The 15,131-nt window shown below is 34.5% G+C and overlaps 1 long non-coding RNA gene across 1 annotated transcript in view; it reads left to right on the top strand.

Annotated features, from left to right (window-relative positions):
* The window catches only part of LOC108581027, a 126,011-nt gene that overhangs the window by 28,598 nt on the left and 82,282 nt on the right, over positions 1-15,131 (top strand). The window lies entirely within an intron of this gene.

Here is a 15,131-nt window from a genome sequence, read left to right as displayed (position 1 = left end):
ATCTGGATTATTACTTTTCTCTGAATTGTCCCAGCTCTATGTGTTTATGTATAGTTTAAACTTTTTTAGTAGTTCATACATTTTTGATGAATTCATTTTACCACACTTCAGGATGCTTTATTGTCCCACTTAATGTTGCTCTGTTATTCAGATGTCCTAAAATAAAACATACATTGTACTACAAGTGGTGCTCCTTGCTTATTAGTTTAAGTAAGGAGCCTTCCATACTTACTTTATAGACTGTGAGTCAATTTGACAGTTTGGTTATGTCATTTGTAATATTGATATTAGCCAATCATTTCAACCAAAATTAAATCCTTCATATAAAAATGCAAAGATATATTATTTTAAATTGCTTACATTTGCAAAATAGGTATTTTGATATAATTATTTCAGTCTAATGCTAGATTAAATTTAAGTACTTAAGCTCTATGAGATTAAGTTAGTTATGCAAATTTGTGTAGGCCAGAGGGTTCAGAACTTAAACTATTTAAAGGTTTTATAATGTGGAAACCTAAAATTTATAATGAAAGAATGGGGAAGAAAGGCATTCTCAGTGCTGCCAGTATGTCCATAGGCTTTTTGTACTGACTTCCTTCCATGTTCAACATTTTGACCTGTGATTTGTGAAAGACTCATCCCTTTCTGCCTTCGAAGTGCCACTTTTCATGAGTAATTTATTCGCGAAGCTCTGGGTCTCTCTTGTTTTGTAAGTGGAGGAGGAATGGGATGTGACCAGGGAAAGTATGAATACTTAGAGTCTAAGTTAGGCAAAAGAAAAAATTAAAGTCAGAGATGGCCATGGAAAAGAGCTTCTGTTAATAATAAAAAATAAAATAACAACAAGATCCAAAATAACCTAAAAGAGGGTCTAGAGCATTATGGACTTTTAATTTACTGTTTTATACATTACTTAAAATAGATGTCAATATCAGATCATTATTTCAGTTGTAGACAATATAGTTATTTATCAACTAGCACCTTACATAAACTTAGTGTCAGCTTAAAATTGCATAAAGGTTCAAATTACTTTTTATGTAGTTTCAGATCTTACTTGGTATAAGTCCCTGAAATATCTGGGATACTATCATCGACTAGTGTCTTTATTCTCTAAGAATTAGGTGAGACACAATTAAAATGTTGCCTTGACTCCTGTTTCTCACATCTCTCAAAATCTTTACCAGCTTTCAAGTTCGAATACAGGTCCTACTTTCATCGTGAATATTTGCCTGAACATTTCAACATACATAATCTTTTTCTCTAAATGCATAAAGCATCTCTTTCTTGCATATACAATTTAGTATTATATACTACTTCATAAAGTTTAAATAATATTTAAAGACTCTATCTGTTCATATTTTCTTCTATTTCCTAAAATATTATACCTTCTTACATTTCAAAGACTGTGATTCACACTTCACTTTTATATACCCAAGTATAAGTATGACTCTGTAAACAAGACAGACACTATGTTTTTGAGTTGTGGCTTTGGTGTCAGAAGTTTGACCTCTTCACTTACTGGCTACATGACCTTGGGAAAATCAACTGATACTTCTAAACTTTGTTTTTTATTATGTATAAGACATAATAATATTAAATTCAATGGGTTATAGGAATAAAATAAAATACCATATAGGAAATAGTAGTGAAACCATAAAGAACTAGTAAAATTGGATATTGTGACAAAAATTATGGTTGAATGGACAGAAGAGTTTTTAATCTTTGGAAAGATTTACTTTGGAATAAATATAAGGGATTCTGAGATGCACACATAGTACACTTTGATAAATATCACCCAGCTTAATTGTGTTCTACATCTAAATTGTTAAAAGTCATCAGTTCTGCAGTTTCAGCACCTTTTTTGTTCTGTTTTTGTTTCTCAAAGAAATATTACTGTTTACCATTTCCCTATTTCTCAAAAGCAGATGTAAAGCCAGGATGACACCTGGATGTACCTGGCATAAAAATTTCTAATTTCTTACACTTATAAGAATTAAGCCTTCCTGTTTAAAAACCCAGGTTCCAAACTTCTCAGTATGACTTTTATTAATATGACTTTAATCATGTAATGGGTAGCAACTTATTGGTTATATTATATAACATTTATTATTATGTATATATTGATATTTGACAAACTAAAGATGGCTGGAGAAATACAAATTTGCATGTGGGTTCCAAGGTATTTTGTTATGGAAGAAATTATAAGAGTAAAATGAGGAAATTTTCTTTGGTTAATGTTGTGGGAAGTCAGGGACCCCAAACGGAGGGACCAGCTGGAGCCAAGGCAGAAGAACATAAATTGTGAAGATTTCATGGACATTTATCAGTTCCCAAAATTAATACTTTTATAATTTCTTACACCTGTCTTTACTGCAATCTCTGAACATAAATTGTGAAGATTTCATGGACATTTATCACTTCCCTAATAATTCTCTTGTAATTTCTTATGCCTGTCTTTACTTTAATCTCTTTGTCCTGTTATCTTTGTAAGCTGAGAATGTACGTCACCTCAGGACCACTATTGTACAAATTGATTGTAACAACGTGTGTTTGAACAATATGAAATTAGTGCAACTTGAAAAAGAACAGAATAACAGCGATTTTCAGGGAGCAAGGGAAGATAACCATAAGGTATGACTGCCTGCGGGGTTGGGCGGAATAGAGCCATATTTTTCTTCTCATAGAAAGCCTGTAGACGGATGTGTGAGTAGGAGATATATTGCTGAATTCTTTTCGCAGCAAGGAACAACCCTGGGGAAGGAATGCATTCCTGGGGGTAGGTCTATAGACGGCTGCTCTGTGAGTGTCTGTCTTACATGGTTGAGATAAGGACTGAAATATGCCCTGGTCTCCTGTAGTAACCTCAGGCTTACTAGGATTGGGAAATTCCAGCCTGGTAAATTCTAGTCAGACTGGTTCTCTGCTCTCGATCCCTGTTTCCTGTTAAGATGTTTATCAAGACAATGTGTGCACAGTGAGACATAGACCCTCATCAGTAATTCTAATTTTGCCTTTGCCTTGTGATCTTTATGGCCCTTTGAAGCATGTGATCCTTGTGACCTACTCCCTGTTCGTATACCCCCCCCCCCTTTTAAAATCCCTAATAAAAACTTGCTAGTTTTGAGGCTCAAGGTCGTCATCACGGTCCTACCAATATGTGATGGCACCCCCGGAGGCCCAGCTGTAAAATTTCTCTCTTTGTACTCTTTCTCTTTATTTCTCAGACTGGCTGACACTTAGGGAAAATAGAACCTATGTTGAAATATTGGGGGTTGGTTCCCCCGATAGGTTAAGGAGAGAAAGTGGCAACTTCCTCTCCCTTCCTTAAGGTGTCTCCTTGAAAATATAATAAGCTCAATAATAGGCCTAACCTTTTGATTTTATACTGCAAAGTTGAGTCCTTTCTGCCCCTTCATATTCATACCTTCAAAATTCACTCAAGAGTCTCTCAAGGCGGTGGTCCAAGATGCCATCACAAGTGTAACCGTTTGTTTCTCATGGAATAACAGAAGCTTTGTTGCTTCTATTTTACTGTATAAATTTATGTGAATTTCTGTCCATACTTTGCAGTCTCTCATGGACTGTCTGCATGCATATGATTAACATATATACAAAGTAATTCTCCATCTCTTCTCTATTGACACAAAGTTGAGGAAGGAGGCATAATTTTCTATTTCCCCAATAGAACCTATTTGCAGCCACTTCTACCAGAAGTTCAAAGATTTGTCATAGTCAAGAAGATTCTAATCAAGCCTTAGTAGGAAAGAAGGAATAAATACAACCTGTAAGTAGAGAGAAATAGGTAGAAACAAGTTGGCTCTATTTTGTATCTAAAAAGTCTTGCAGATTTTGAGGTGGATCATTTTTGAGATGGAGAGTGGGCACTTGACCAGACAAGTATGATTTCTGGGATGCACAGGCATAAATATAAAACAATAACACATATTATAGTTCTAATTTGTTCAACAACCACCTTGCTTCAACTTAGAATTAACTACCTGAGATGGGACCTTTACTATTGCTCATATCCTGAGGTGTCATTCTTCAAAGGCTGTGGAAAAGTAGAAATCCTGCATAGGAATAGGAGCTTAGATAGCAGCCTGGCCCCCAGCCCTATTGCCTGCTCTGTAATCTGGGTAGCAGAGAATCTAGTACTTCAGCTAAACCTGTCTTCTGTGACATTGTAAGGTGTCTTTTTCTGGAGCCAGGATACTCTGGTGATGATTGTAAAGTGTCACAACCTCATGGAGGGTCTTCTAAAGTTTTATGTTTAAACAGAAGTTTGAATGGACTATAAGCAATAATATACATGTAATAATATATTAGTAGAGGGAATGTCAATTATAGAAAGTTAATATATTATTCCCTGATTATTTGGTCTTTAGGATAATCAGTTTGAATACTAGGCACAGGATGTTGTTGTTCTGCCAAAACAAGAAATTCCATTCAAAGACTTTATAAAATTCTAGTCATTTAAATATCATAATTTATCTAAAAATAAGTTCATATTTTGTAAATAAAAAATTTGTGTTTGTTAGATAAAATAATGTTTGAGAATTTATAAAAATTGTGATTCTTATATTTTTAGACTAACCTATAAAAGTTCCTACCCTGAAAGATTTATCCTATAGTGCTTGCCAAATGTATACATTTTTAAAATTCTAGTTTATAAATAACTATTTTATATGGTATCTATTAAATAAGGCTATATAGTTATATAATAAAAATATAAATTACTTTCAGATCTTGACGATAGATATCTTTTTTTATTTTTAATTTTTTTTTTTTTTTTTTTTTTGAGACAGAGTCTCGCTCTCACCTAGGCTGGAGTGCAGTGGCGCTGTCTTGGCTCACTACAAGCTCCTCCTTCTGGGTTCATGCCATTCTCCTGCCTCAGCCTCCCTAGTAGCTGGGACTACAGGCACCCACCACGATACCTGGCTAATTTTTTTTTTTTGTATTTTTAGTAGAGACGGGGTTTCACTGTGTTAGCCAGGATGGTCTCGATCTCCTGACCGGGTGATCCACCCGCCTCGGCCTCCCAAAGGGCTGGGATTACAGGTTTGAGCCACTGTGCCTGGCCGAAGGTAGATGTCTTAATGATTCACATCAATTCACAAAACTTGATCAAATAATGAAGTAACTAAGAATTTGCTACTATAAACCTCATGAAATATACATTTCGTTGAGGCTAGAAAGTTGGTCACTTAATATCTTATTTGAAGAAAACATAGCATTTTAGTGTATGGAATAAATATATAAGAAAATGTAAATTATTAAAATTTAATTTAATATTAGCAGTCAAATTTCACAATAGAAAAAACATAGATTAAATTGTCTAGCATATTATTTTCTAGGTAGTACACGTTCCTTGTTATGGTACAGGGGATAGTGAAAAAGGGTTCTAAAATGCAATGTCAGCTTACAGATGGAAAATTCACTAGGTGAGTTTTCATCCACCAACAGATGTATTTGAAGCAGCCTAAGTACAATAGGATTTTTAAAAAAGCTTTCACTCATAAGCTCCATCATGAATAAAATTAAAAGACTTTATTGCCTTCATTAGTTTTCTTTCCCCCAAATCTCAAGAATATGCTTTCAATATCATCCATCAGAATCATCTGTGGAGGAAAGGTCACAGATCTAATTCTTCATTCAGGCACAGAGGACATTCATAGCTAATACACAATGTGAGATATCATATATAATAATTAGAGTGTAATTATATTCATATATTTCCTTGTAGATGTCTTTAGGCACTAGCTGTTCTTCCACTTCAAGAAATCACAGCAGACACTGTTTCTATGGTTACCAGGAAGGATGCATTTATGGAGATAGCACAAGACCATAAAAGGAGTAAGAAACTAAGCCAAAATTGCCGGCTGGCCTGATAAAGACTGTCCAGCACTATTTCTTGGTTATCCTGATGCTAAGACAATTAATGAAACATTTTCCATGAATACACTAATTTAATTCATTTGCATTAGACGTTAATCCATTTATTGCTGCAGCTCTAGATTCTTGATAAAATCTTCTTAAAACAAAAGAACTTGGGAAAAGAAATCGTTTAAAGAAAAAAATCATTCTTAAAAAAGTGTTCCCTGAAACATTGCTGAAGTGATCAATGAAATAGTACAGGTAATAGTACAGGTAAAGTCAATTCGTGTTTAAAATAACAATCCAATGGGAAATAGCAATGTTCTCTGCACAGTTATAGGTTCATTTAACTGAACATTGGCCTAATCTTTATTATTTTTATTTTGCTTTTACAATAACAGATTTGAAATAAAACGTCCTTGTTTTGATGAAACATCTGCTGAAAGAGAGACAGAGAGAAAGAGATGGAAATTATAGCATCGCATGCTCTAGTGAAATATAAGTAGAAATAGTGGGTGAAATGAAGATTGTAGGAAATTATTAATTTTGTCTAGAGGAAACTGAAATTTGTCAGAAACCTTTGAATCTTTCTCCCTTTTCTGTTTATTATTTGCATCACAAAGATATGATTGGCTAATGTGCCTAAATATTCTTGCTAATTTTGATATAGAAAATTATTTAGCAATAATGTTTGGTGTGCTAAAGTTTGCAGAATGCAGATGTTTACACATATTTATATACACCTATAAAAGCTTACCAGAAAAACTTTTCTAAATCAAAAGTAAAATATTTAATCATTTTTATCTAGTTCTCTTTATTTTTAAAATCTCTTTGTTTCTAATACTCTTTGATAGTGTTTGTTTCTAAGATCTAGGTTGAAGCTGATGAAAAACCCAGATTTTTTTTTTAATTCATATATTTTTGCATGCTTCTGACATTAAGTATCTTAGAGAAACTCAGTTTTCCTCGCTCAAGCAAGCTTGATTCTTGACTGCCAGAGCTGAGAAACACACACAAAAACAAAACAAAACAAAAAAAGGCGTTTTATGCGAATTTTCTAATTAAGCGAAGAGAATCCAAAAACATTCACTTAAACCCTCCGTCATGTATTCTGATATGTTTTTTGAATAAATAAGATATAATTATTTGTGTATGTCGTCACATATTCCATGGCACATCTGAGAACAACATCTGTTAAAGAGCAGGTACCCCATTTTTCGCAGAAGATTCTGAAATAATTAAGTTAGTAAATCATCACCTAGTCAGGACATCAGGCTCCTGCAGCTACTCTCATGTATCTTCACCTTAATTATATACTTGTGTTGATCCCTGACTATAAAATGTACTGACATGGATGTGCCTTTGACTGCTCTATTCTGGAGATAGTTCACAAGCTATTTATAATTTGACATTTTTATTCAGTTTCTTTGACATATATATCCAGGGAGAGGTGCGTGCCATAGACTGCAGCCTCCTAGGAGGTAAGCTACTTACAATCAATTCTCATTGTTCAGTAGGCATCAAAGTAACATTTAATAACAAGCAGTTAACACTTAGTGTCATGATAAGGACGATTAAGACAGGTATATATTTTGGTTAAAATATAAATATTTAAGGAAGCTAGACAAAGCCATTTTTTTTCAAATGTACACACATATATACTCATACACAATAAGAAATGTATTTAGTAATACATTTTACCTTATTTTCAAGGCTTATCATGACTGTAATTATTCTTTAAATAATAAGAAGGGAGAAGGTAATATTATGATTTACTACCACCAACAAAAAGTAATGCTGTTGATTACCCATTACAATGGTACAGTAGTATCATTGTTGGATATGTAGATCAGTTTTTTTCTTCTAAATGCTATTTCAACTATTATTATTAATATATATGTATGTCTATATATATGTGTGTGTATTTTTATTAGAAAAAATAATGTATTATTCAATTAGATAAAATAAGAGATAAGAGATAACACAGTAGAACTCAGTTATCTACTAAATAAGTATTACTCTCATTCTCTGTGGAACACCAACAATATTCTCTTCAGGAAAGTGACACTGACTATTGTAGAAAGAAGAAGTTAATGTGAAAAATAATGTTTCAAGTCCTTATTATTTTATTTTCTTAAAGCGTAATCAGAGAGGGGGAATCATAATACTTCATTACCATGGCTGTAGATGAATGGAAAAGCACATTATGCAAATAAGGAATACAAGGCATTCATTCCTTGAATGGTAGTCATCCTTGAGAGAAGTGGAATGTGTCTCAAGTTCTGTTTTATGAAGATGTCAACATTTTTGAAAAATATAGAGACAAAAAATAGCAACATAAAAATAAATCTCAGACCTTGACTAGTGATTGATTTTTTTCACCTGCTATCCATTACTATTTAATCTGTACATAGAGAAAAAAATCAGCTGAGCTGTCCAGAAACATCTGGACATTATGATACCCTGCAAATATAATAGCCACAGCTAATGAGCCTAAAGATAGGAAAAGCATTATCTGGTTGCTGTTGCAGCCTTCAGCCAATGAATATAAATAAGTTTTCGTTGATCTTTTGTCCTACTTAAATGTAATCCAGTTTATTGAGCTGGTGAATTACATTAACCATTTTGACATTATTTCTTTATAAATCTAACATGGTGTCCTTGTTCTGTTCTTCCTCTCCCTGTATTAAAGAAACCACAATAAAACAAAATAATTTTCTTAAGCTCAGTGATTCTAATAATTGATTAAATAATTTCTATAGAAAATTACATTTATATGTATAACATATATATTTACATATGCAATATATACATTTTGTGTATATTAAATACACATGTACACATTCTACCTTTCATATATCTTTATGTCTATGCTTATTCCTTCAAACAAAATGGTCTGCCTCAGTATGTCTCCTGTAAAATGAAAATGATAATAATGAGATCTACCCCACAGAGTTTTGTAAAAATGATGTCAAATAATATGTATCAAGTGCTACACACATAGCAGCTGCTGAGGAAATGTACTCACTGGTATGATTATTGTTGTAGCTATTAGCATATTGTCAGAGCATAAAATCTAGAACTAGGATTTATGCTGAAAAATTCACCCACAATTAGGGAGACAGGTTGCATTGAGATTAGGAAGTATGCCCAGACTAAGCAATAGGTTTATAAAAGTAGACATGTAAAAGCTGAATCTAGATGTTAGTCACTCAAGACTGGGACTTCACTGGAGAAGAATTGTCTTCAATAAGCACCCTTAATACCTCCCTGCCTCTACTAGAGGTCACTACATTATGTATTTTATATTATACATTCAAGGCCATGTTCTGAGATCTTGATTGCATTTTTTCCTTGGGAATAAGACAACAGGAAACTATATCCACTGTGTATTTCCTAGTGGTCAAAACTTCTGTTGTCTTTAAGTCCTATGCTTTATTATATATAAGAATGGGGGAAAATAGGGGAAGGAGGACAGCAAGGGTTGGAAAATCATTTTGGCTTGCCTGGGAATATGCAGAAATTGATGCCAGGTTTTTAACATGGGAAACAAGTATTAATAAAAAATATAATATTAAAAGACAGAATTAACAGCAAAAGTAAAACTGTAGCTTTTATTTAGTGCTGTTACAATACACCTGATTCCATCATTTAATTACTGTCAGATACAGAGTTTTGCATAACTTTCACAACCAGTTGGTAAACTAGCTAGAGTAAACAATACTTCCTTAATTTTACAGATATGAAAACTGATTTTGAGATGTAAAGTGATTTATGTGTTCTCATACATATGTAAATGATAGGTATAAGGCAGGAAGCTGTCTTTTACCTTCAAACATAACTTCTCCTTAATATTCTTATATTTCAACTTTATAGATTCATTGATGAAACAAACATTTATGAATAAAGTTCCAGCAACTTCAGTGCTCAAATGTGAAATATGTGTGTAGATGTGAATAAGAACATACCATGTAATGTTCAGTAGATACTGTTCAGGGTTAGTTTTAAGTCTTCTTTTAGTTATTATAATCAAGTCATAAGTGCTTATTGTTAATAAAATTGTTAAAGAAGATAGAAGATAAAGTAATATTATTATTATACATGTTTCGTTGTATTAATTTATTTTATTACAAATATATACCAAATTTTCATCTTAGAAAATAAACTTTAGTGTTGTTTTATGCAGTTTTAATTACTTCAAAAACTACTTTTTGGGTACCTATTCTTTTCTCATCCTGAGGCATCCTATATTTAATTAAATTACAGCAAAATCTGTAAAACACCAAAGTGATCAAGGAAGACTTTCAAATGAGTGGCTTAATAACTGGGTAAGTCTGTACCATTTGCTGAGAAAGAGTAGACTTGGCCCAGATAGTTTTGAAAGGCAGAGAAAGGAGGGAGTCAATAGTTGTATTTTTCACCCATGGTATTTGAGAATGACACTCAACATGAAAGTACAAATATCAAGGAGGCACATTGGTCACACAAGTCTGGAGTCCAAGGGACCTGGGAGAAACTGTAAGTGTGGGTCATCAGTATACAGAAGTGAATTTCACTTACACGTAGTAGAGATAAAAATAAGAGTTTGGCCTTGAAATGGCTCCAACACTTAGAAATGGGGTAAGAAAGAAGAGCCTGCAAAAGAGAATAATGAAAACTTGCAGTGGTACAAGAAACATCCTAAGTGTGGCTGAAAATAGGAGAAAAAATGTTTTAAATATGCTGAATTCTGGAAAAAATTGGCATGAGGCATGTAAGACTTGTAAATGTTTCATTGACCTGGTAGGAAACAAATGTATGTTTTGAGAATTTTTTTGTGAGATGTGTATCAAAGTTTGATCAGAGAATCAGGACTAATTACTAATTACATGAATAAATACTTTTTTCTAGGGATTTGACCTTAGAAACTGATAGGAACTTACTAGGCTACTGCTATGGTTTGGTTGTGTTCCCACACAAATCTCATCCTGAATTATAATTCTAATAATCCCCACATGTCTGGGAAGGACCCAGTGGGAGGTAATAGAATCATGGGGCCAGTTACCCCCAGGCTGTTCTCATGATGGGGAGAGAGTTCTCACAACCTCTGATGGTTTTATAAAGGGCTTTTCCCCTTTGTTAGGCACTTCTCCTTGCTGCCATCATGTCAAGAAGGACATGTTTGCTTCCCCTTCTTCCATGATCATAAGTTTCCTGAGGCCTCTCCATCTATGCTGAACTGTGAATCAATTAAACCTCTTTCCTTTATACATTAGCCAGTATTGGGTATGTCCTTAGAGCAGTGTGAGAATGGACTAATACAGTAAATTGGTACCAGAAGTGGGGCACTCCTGTACAGATACCTGAAAATGTGGAAGCAACTTTGGAAATGGCAACAGGCAGAGGTTGGATAGTTTGAAGGACTCAGAAGAAGACAGGAAAAGATGGGAAAGTTTGGAACTTCCTAAAGACTTGTTGAATGGCTTTGACCAAAATGCTGATAGTGGTATGAACAATGAAGTCCAGTATGAGGTGGTCTCAGATGGAGATGAGGAAATTGTTGGGAATTGGAACAAAGGTGACTCTTGCTATGCTTTAGCAAAGAGACTGGTGACATTTTGCCCCTACCCTAGAGATCTGTGGAACTTTGAACTTGAGAGAAATGATTTAGGGTATCTGGTGGAAGAAATTTCTAAGCAGCAGAGCATTCAAGAGGTGATAGAGCATAAAAGATTGGGAAGTTTTCAGCCTGACAATGCAGTAGAAAAGAAAATCTCATTTTCTGGGGCAAAATTCAAGCCAGCTGCTGAAATTTGCATAATAATGAAGAACCAAATTTTTTTTTTTTTTTTTTGAGACGGAGTCTCGCTCTGCCGCCCAGGCTGGAGTGCAGTGGCCGGATCTCAGCTCACTGCAAGCTCCGCCTCCTGGGTTCACGCCATTCTCCTGCCTCAGCCTCCGAGTAGCTGGGACTACAGGCGCCCGCCACCGCGCCCGGCTAGTTTTTTGTATTTTTTAGTAGATACGGGGTTTCACCGTGTTAGCCAGGATGGTCTCGATCTCCTGACCTCGTGATCCGCCCGAAGAACCAAATATTAATCACCAAGATAATGGGGACAGTGTCTCCAGGACATGTCAGAGACATTCATAGTAGCCCCTCTCATCACAGGCCCAAGGCCTAGGAGAGAAAATGGTTTTGTGGACCAAGTCGAGGACAGCCCTGCTCTGGGCAGCCTAAGGAGTGGGTGCCCTGCATCTCAGTCACTCCAGCCGTGGCTAAAAGTGTCCAAAGTACAACTCAGGCCATTGCTTCAGAGGATGCAAGCCCCAAGTTGTGGCAGCTTCCACATGATGTTGGTCCTGCATGTGACTTGAAGAAACAAGGAAAAACTGAAATCTCCAAGGATAAATGATCCTTATGTGTACGGGATGATACTGACATTGGTCTCTGTTTACCTTCAAGCCTTCAGCTTTCACGATAGGGTAGTACTGCAAGAAAACTGGACAGTTTTTTTGTCAATAAACTGAGTGCACTTTGCCAAGTTAAAAATGCACATGACTGAGGAGTCTGTGACCCTTAAGCAGGAGATGAGGCAGGAGCTGGAGTTGCCGTGAGCCCAGCGGCTGTCTATGTCAACCAGGTGAACCACCAGTAAACGACAAACATGCATGAGCTACAGTAGCAACTCATCCCCTCCTCTGTCCTTCATGTAGTAAAAAGAACATAACTTCATTTCCATCATCTGTATCTTGATTACAATGCCTCTCATTGTCCAGTTAAACCAGAATCATGCAGGGTAGGAAAATGAGAAAAACTAGTTCCAGTTTAACTAACTCGATACAATTTTTTCTAAAGGTTGAAAAGTGGGAGTGGAGTAGATATACACAGGTCTTCCAAAAGTTTTGCTGAAACAGAATTACAAAGTGAATATTTTGTTTAGTTTTTGTTGTTTTTGATATATTTTGGTTCTATAACTTGGTAGATAATGAAGCAGTATCATTCTATATAAGATGGTAAGTAGTGGAAAATAACTCAGCAGAAATGGAAAGATTCATGCTGAAGGGAAGAGAAAATAAGAAGAGAAGTAGCAAAGCCCTTGAAAGTAGATGAATAAATGCTATTAACACTGTAGATCTAGGATATTTCTTTTCAGTCTTTCTTCTTGCTAGATATTCCTAATGTAATTTAGTGGTTAATAGAACAGATTCTGAGACAGATTGTCTAGCTGTTAATCCTGACACTACTACTTAATAGTTGTGAGGCAGCATGAATCTCTCTGCATCAAATTTCTATTTTGAAAGTGTCCATACTAGTAGTACCAACTCATAGGGTCACTGTGAGGAAAAAAAATACTAGTGGTACCCATCCACAGGTTTATTGTAAACACTAAGTAAGTTAACACATGGGATTCACATAGAACATCACTGGCACTTAGTAAGGGCTTAGCTATTATCCAAATATTTCAGTGCTTATAGTATATATAATTTTTTATCATTTTTGTTTGACATTCTAATGTTAAGATTTTTTATTATTTAAACTTCATTATAAATATTGTTTTATTATTTGATAATATTCTAACATATAGAGTGTAACAAAATATACTTACCTTTTGCCTTTTCCATGATGGACATTCAAGATTATCAACTGTAGCTGGGCACAGTGGCTCATACCTATAGTCCCATAACTTTGGGAGGCCAGAATGGGTGGGTCACTGGAGGTTAGGAGTTTGAGACCAGCCTGGCCAACATGGTACAACCCCATCTCTACTAAAAATACAAATATTAACTGGGCATGGTGGTGCATGCCTGTAGTCCCAACTGCTTGAGAGGCTGAGGTAAAAGAATCACTAGAACCTGGGAGGCAGAGGTTGCAGTGAGCCGAGATTATGTCACTGCACTCCAGCCTGAGCAACAGTGTAAGACTCTGTCTCATAAGTAAATAAATAAATATCAACTGTACATTCAGAAAGTTTCTAATTTTTTTTAAAACACTTCTCTTAGTTTTTTATTTGCTTTTACACAATGTTGTGGTGAACATCTTTAAACACAAAGAGATATCCATTTTGATTGTTTTTGTAGAATAAACTATTAGAAGTGAAATTCAGTCAATGATTCTCGGTATTTTTAATGTTTTGTCTTCTGAGTAATGAAGTATGTCTAAAAATTAAATTTTCACTTTATTGAAATTAAACATTTTAGCAATGTGTGTTTATCATTTAGTTTTAAATCCACACTAAATACTATTAAACACTAAAATACCGTGGCTTTTCTTCAGCTGCATCTCTGCTAAAATGAACACTGAGCCCTCCGTTTAAAAAAAAAAAAAAAATCCACAGACATATAAATTATAGTAATTACAATAGTTTTTCAGGTTCTCTTAGCATTTCCTCTTCTGTATCTGATGTTTACAAGTATAGACTTTTAACATGAAACTTAAAAACTCACTAAAGTGAGATAATACATGTAACTTCTGCACTTCACTCATTGTCAGTGACCATTTTGAATGTGTCACTTGTTACATTTCACAATTAAAACATATGGATAATTTCTTTGTATGGCAATTGCTTTCACTGTCATAATAACTAGTGACAAATCTGCCAACATAATATTCCCACCTGTCTCTCAAAAGAGAGTTTAAGAATCTCCTTTGTGTTGTTAATTTGCGCAAAGTTGATCTCCTCCTATGCGATTTACCTACTGTTGGTAAATTTGTTAACAACTGTAACTTTGTCTTTATTTCCAGTGTTAATCAAGATTTTGTAATGTGGAGTTATGACAAGTATTCCTAAACATTTTCTAGGTGAATACCCACAAGTCACAAATGTCCACCTGGTTTTTGAAAAAATTACATTGTAAATAAAGTAGAAAAATATATGCCTGCAAAAGGGAAGAAAGAATGTTATTCTATGTAGGCATACTCACTAATAATGCCATAATCACTGTTATTAGAAGCTGCCTCATTTTCTTTGCAATCAGCTGTCTTTGAAGTGAAAAGATAGGCTGTTCCTAAGAGACAGAAGCTAAATGAAATGTACTTGATTTTTTTTTCTACCTTCAGTATGGTGTTCACATCCCTAAGAAAAAGAAAAAGTACATTTTCACAAAAGTTTACTCTCATGATTTCCTTGACACTACACTCTCCTGTGCGTCTCTAATCTTTTCTCCTTTTTTTTCATAGTATCATCATAGTTACTAATAATTAGGCCCTTATAATTTTAGAATACTCTGTTAAGTACATTTTCACAAAAGTTTACTCTCATGATTTCCTTGACACT

This window comes from Papio anubis, chromosome 9, assembly GCF_008728515.1.
Source record: "Papio anubis isolate 15944 chromosome 9, Panubis1.0, whole genome shotgun sequence".
Classification (NCBI taxonomy): Eukaryota; Metazoa; Chordata; class Mammalia; order Primates; family Cercopithecidae; genus Papio; species Papio anubis.
This window is presented reverse-complemented; position numbering and strand designations above follow the sequence as displayed.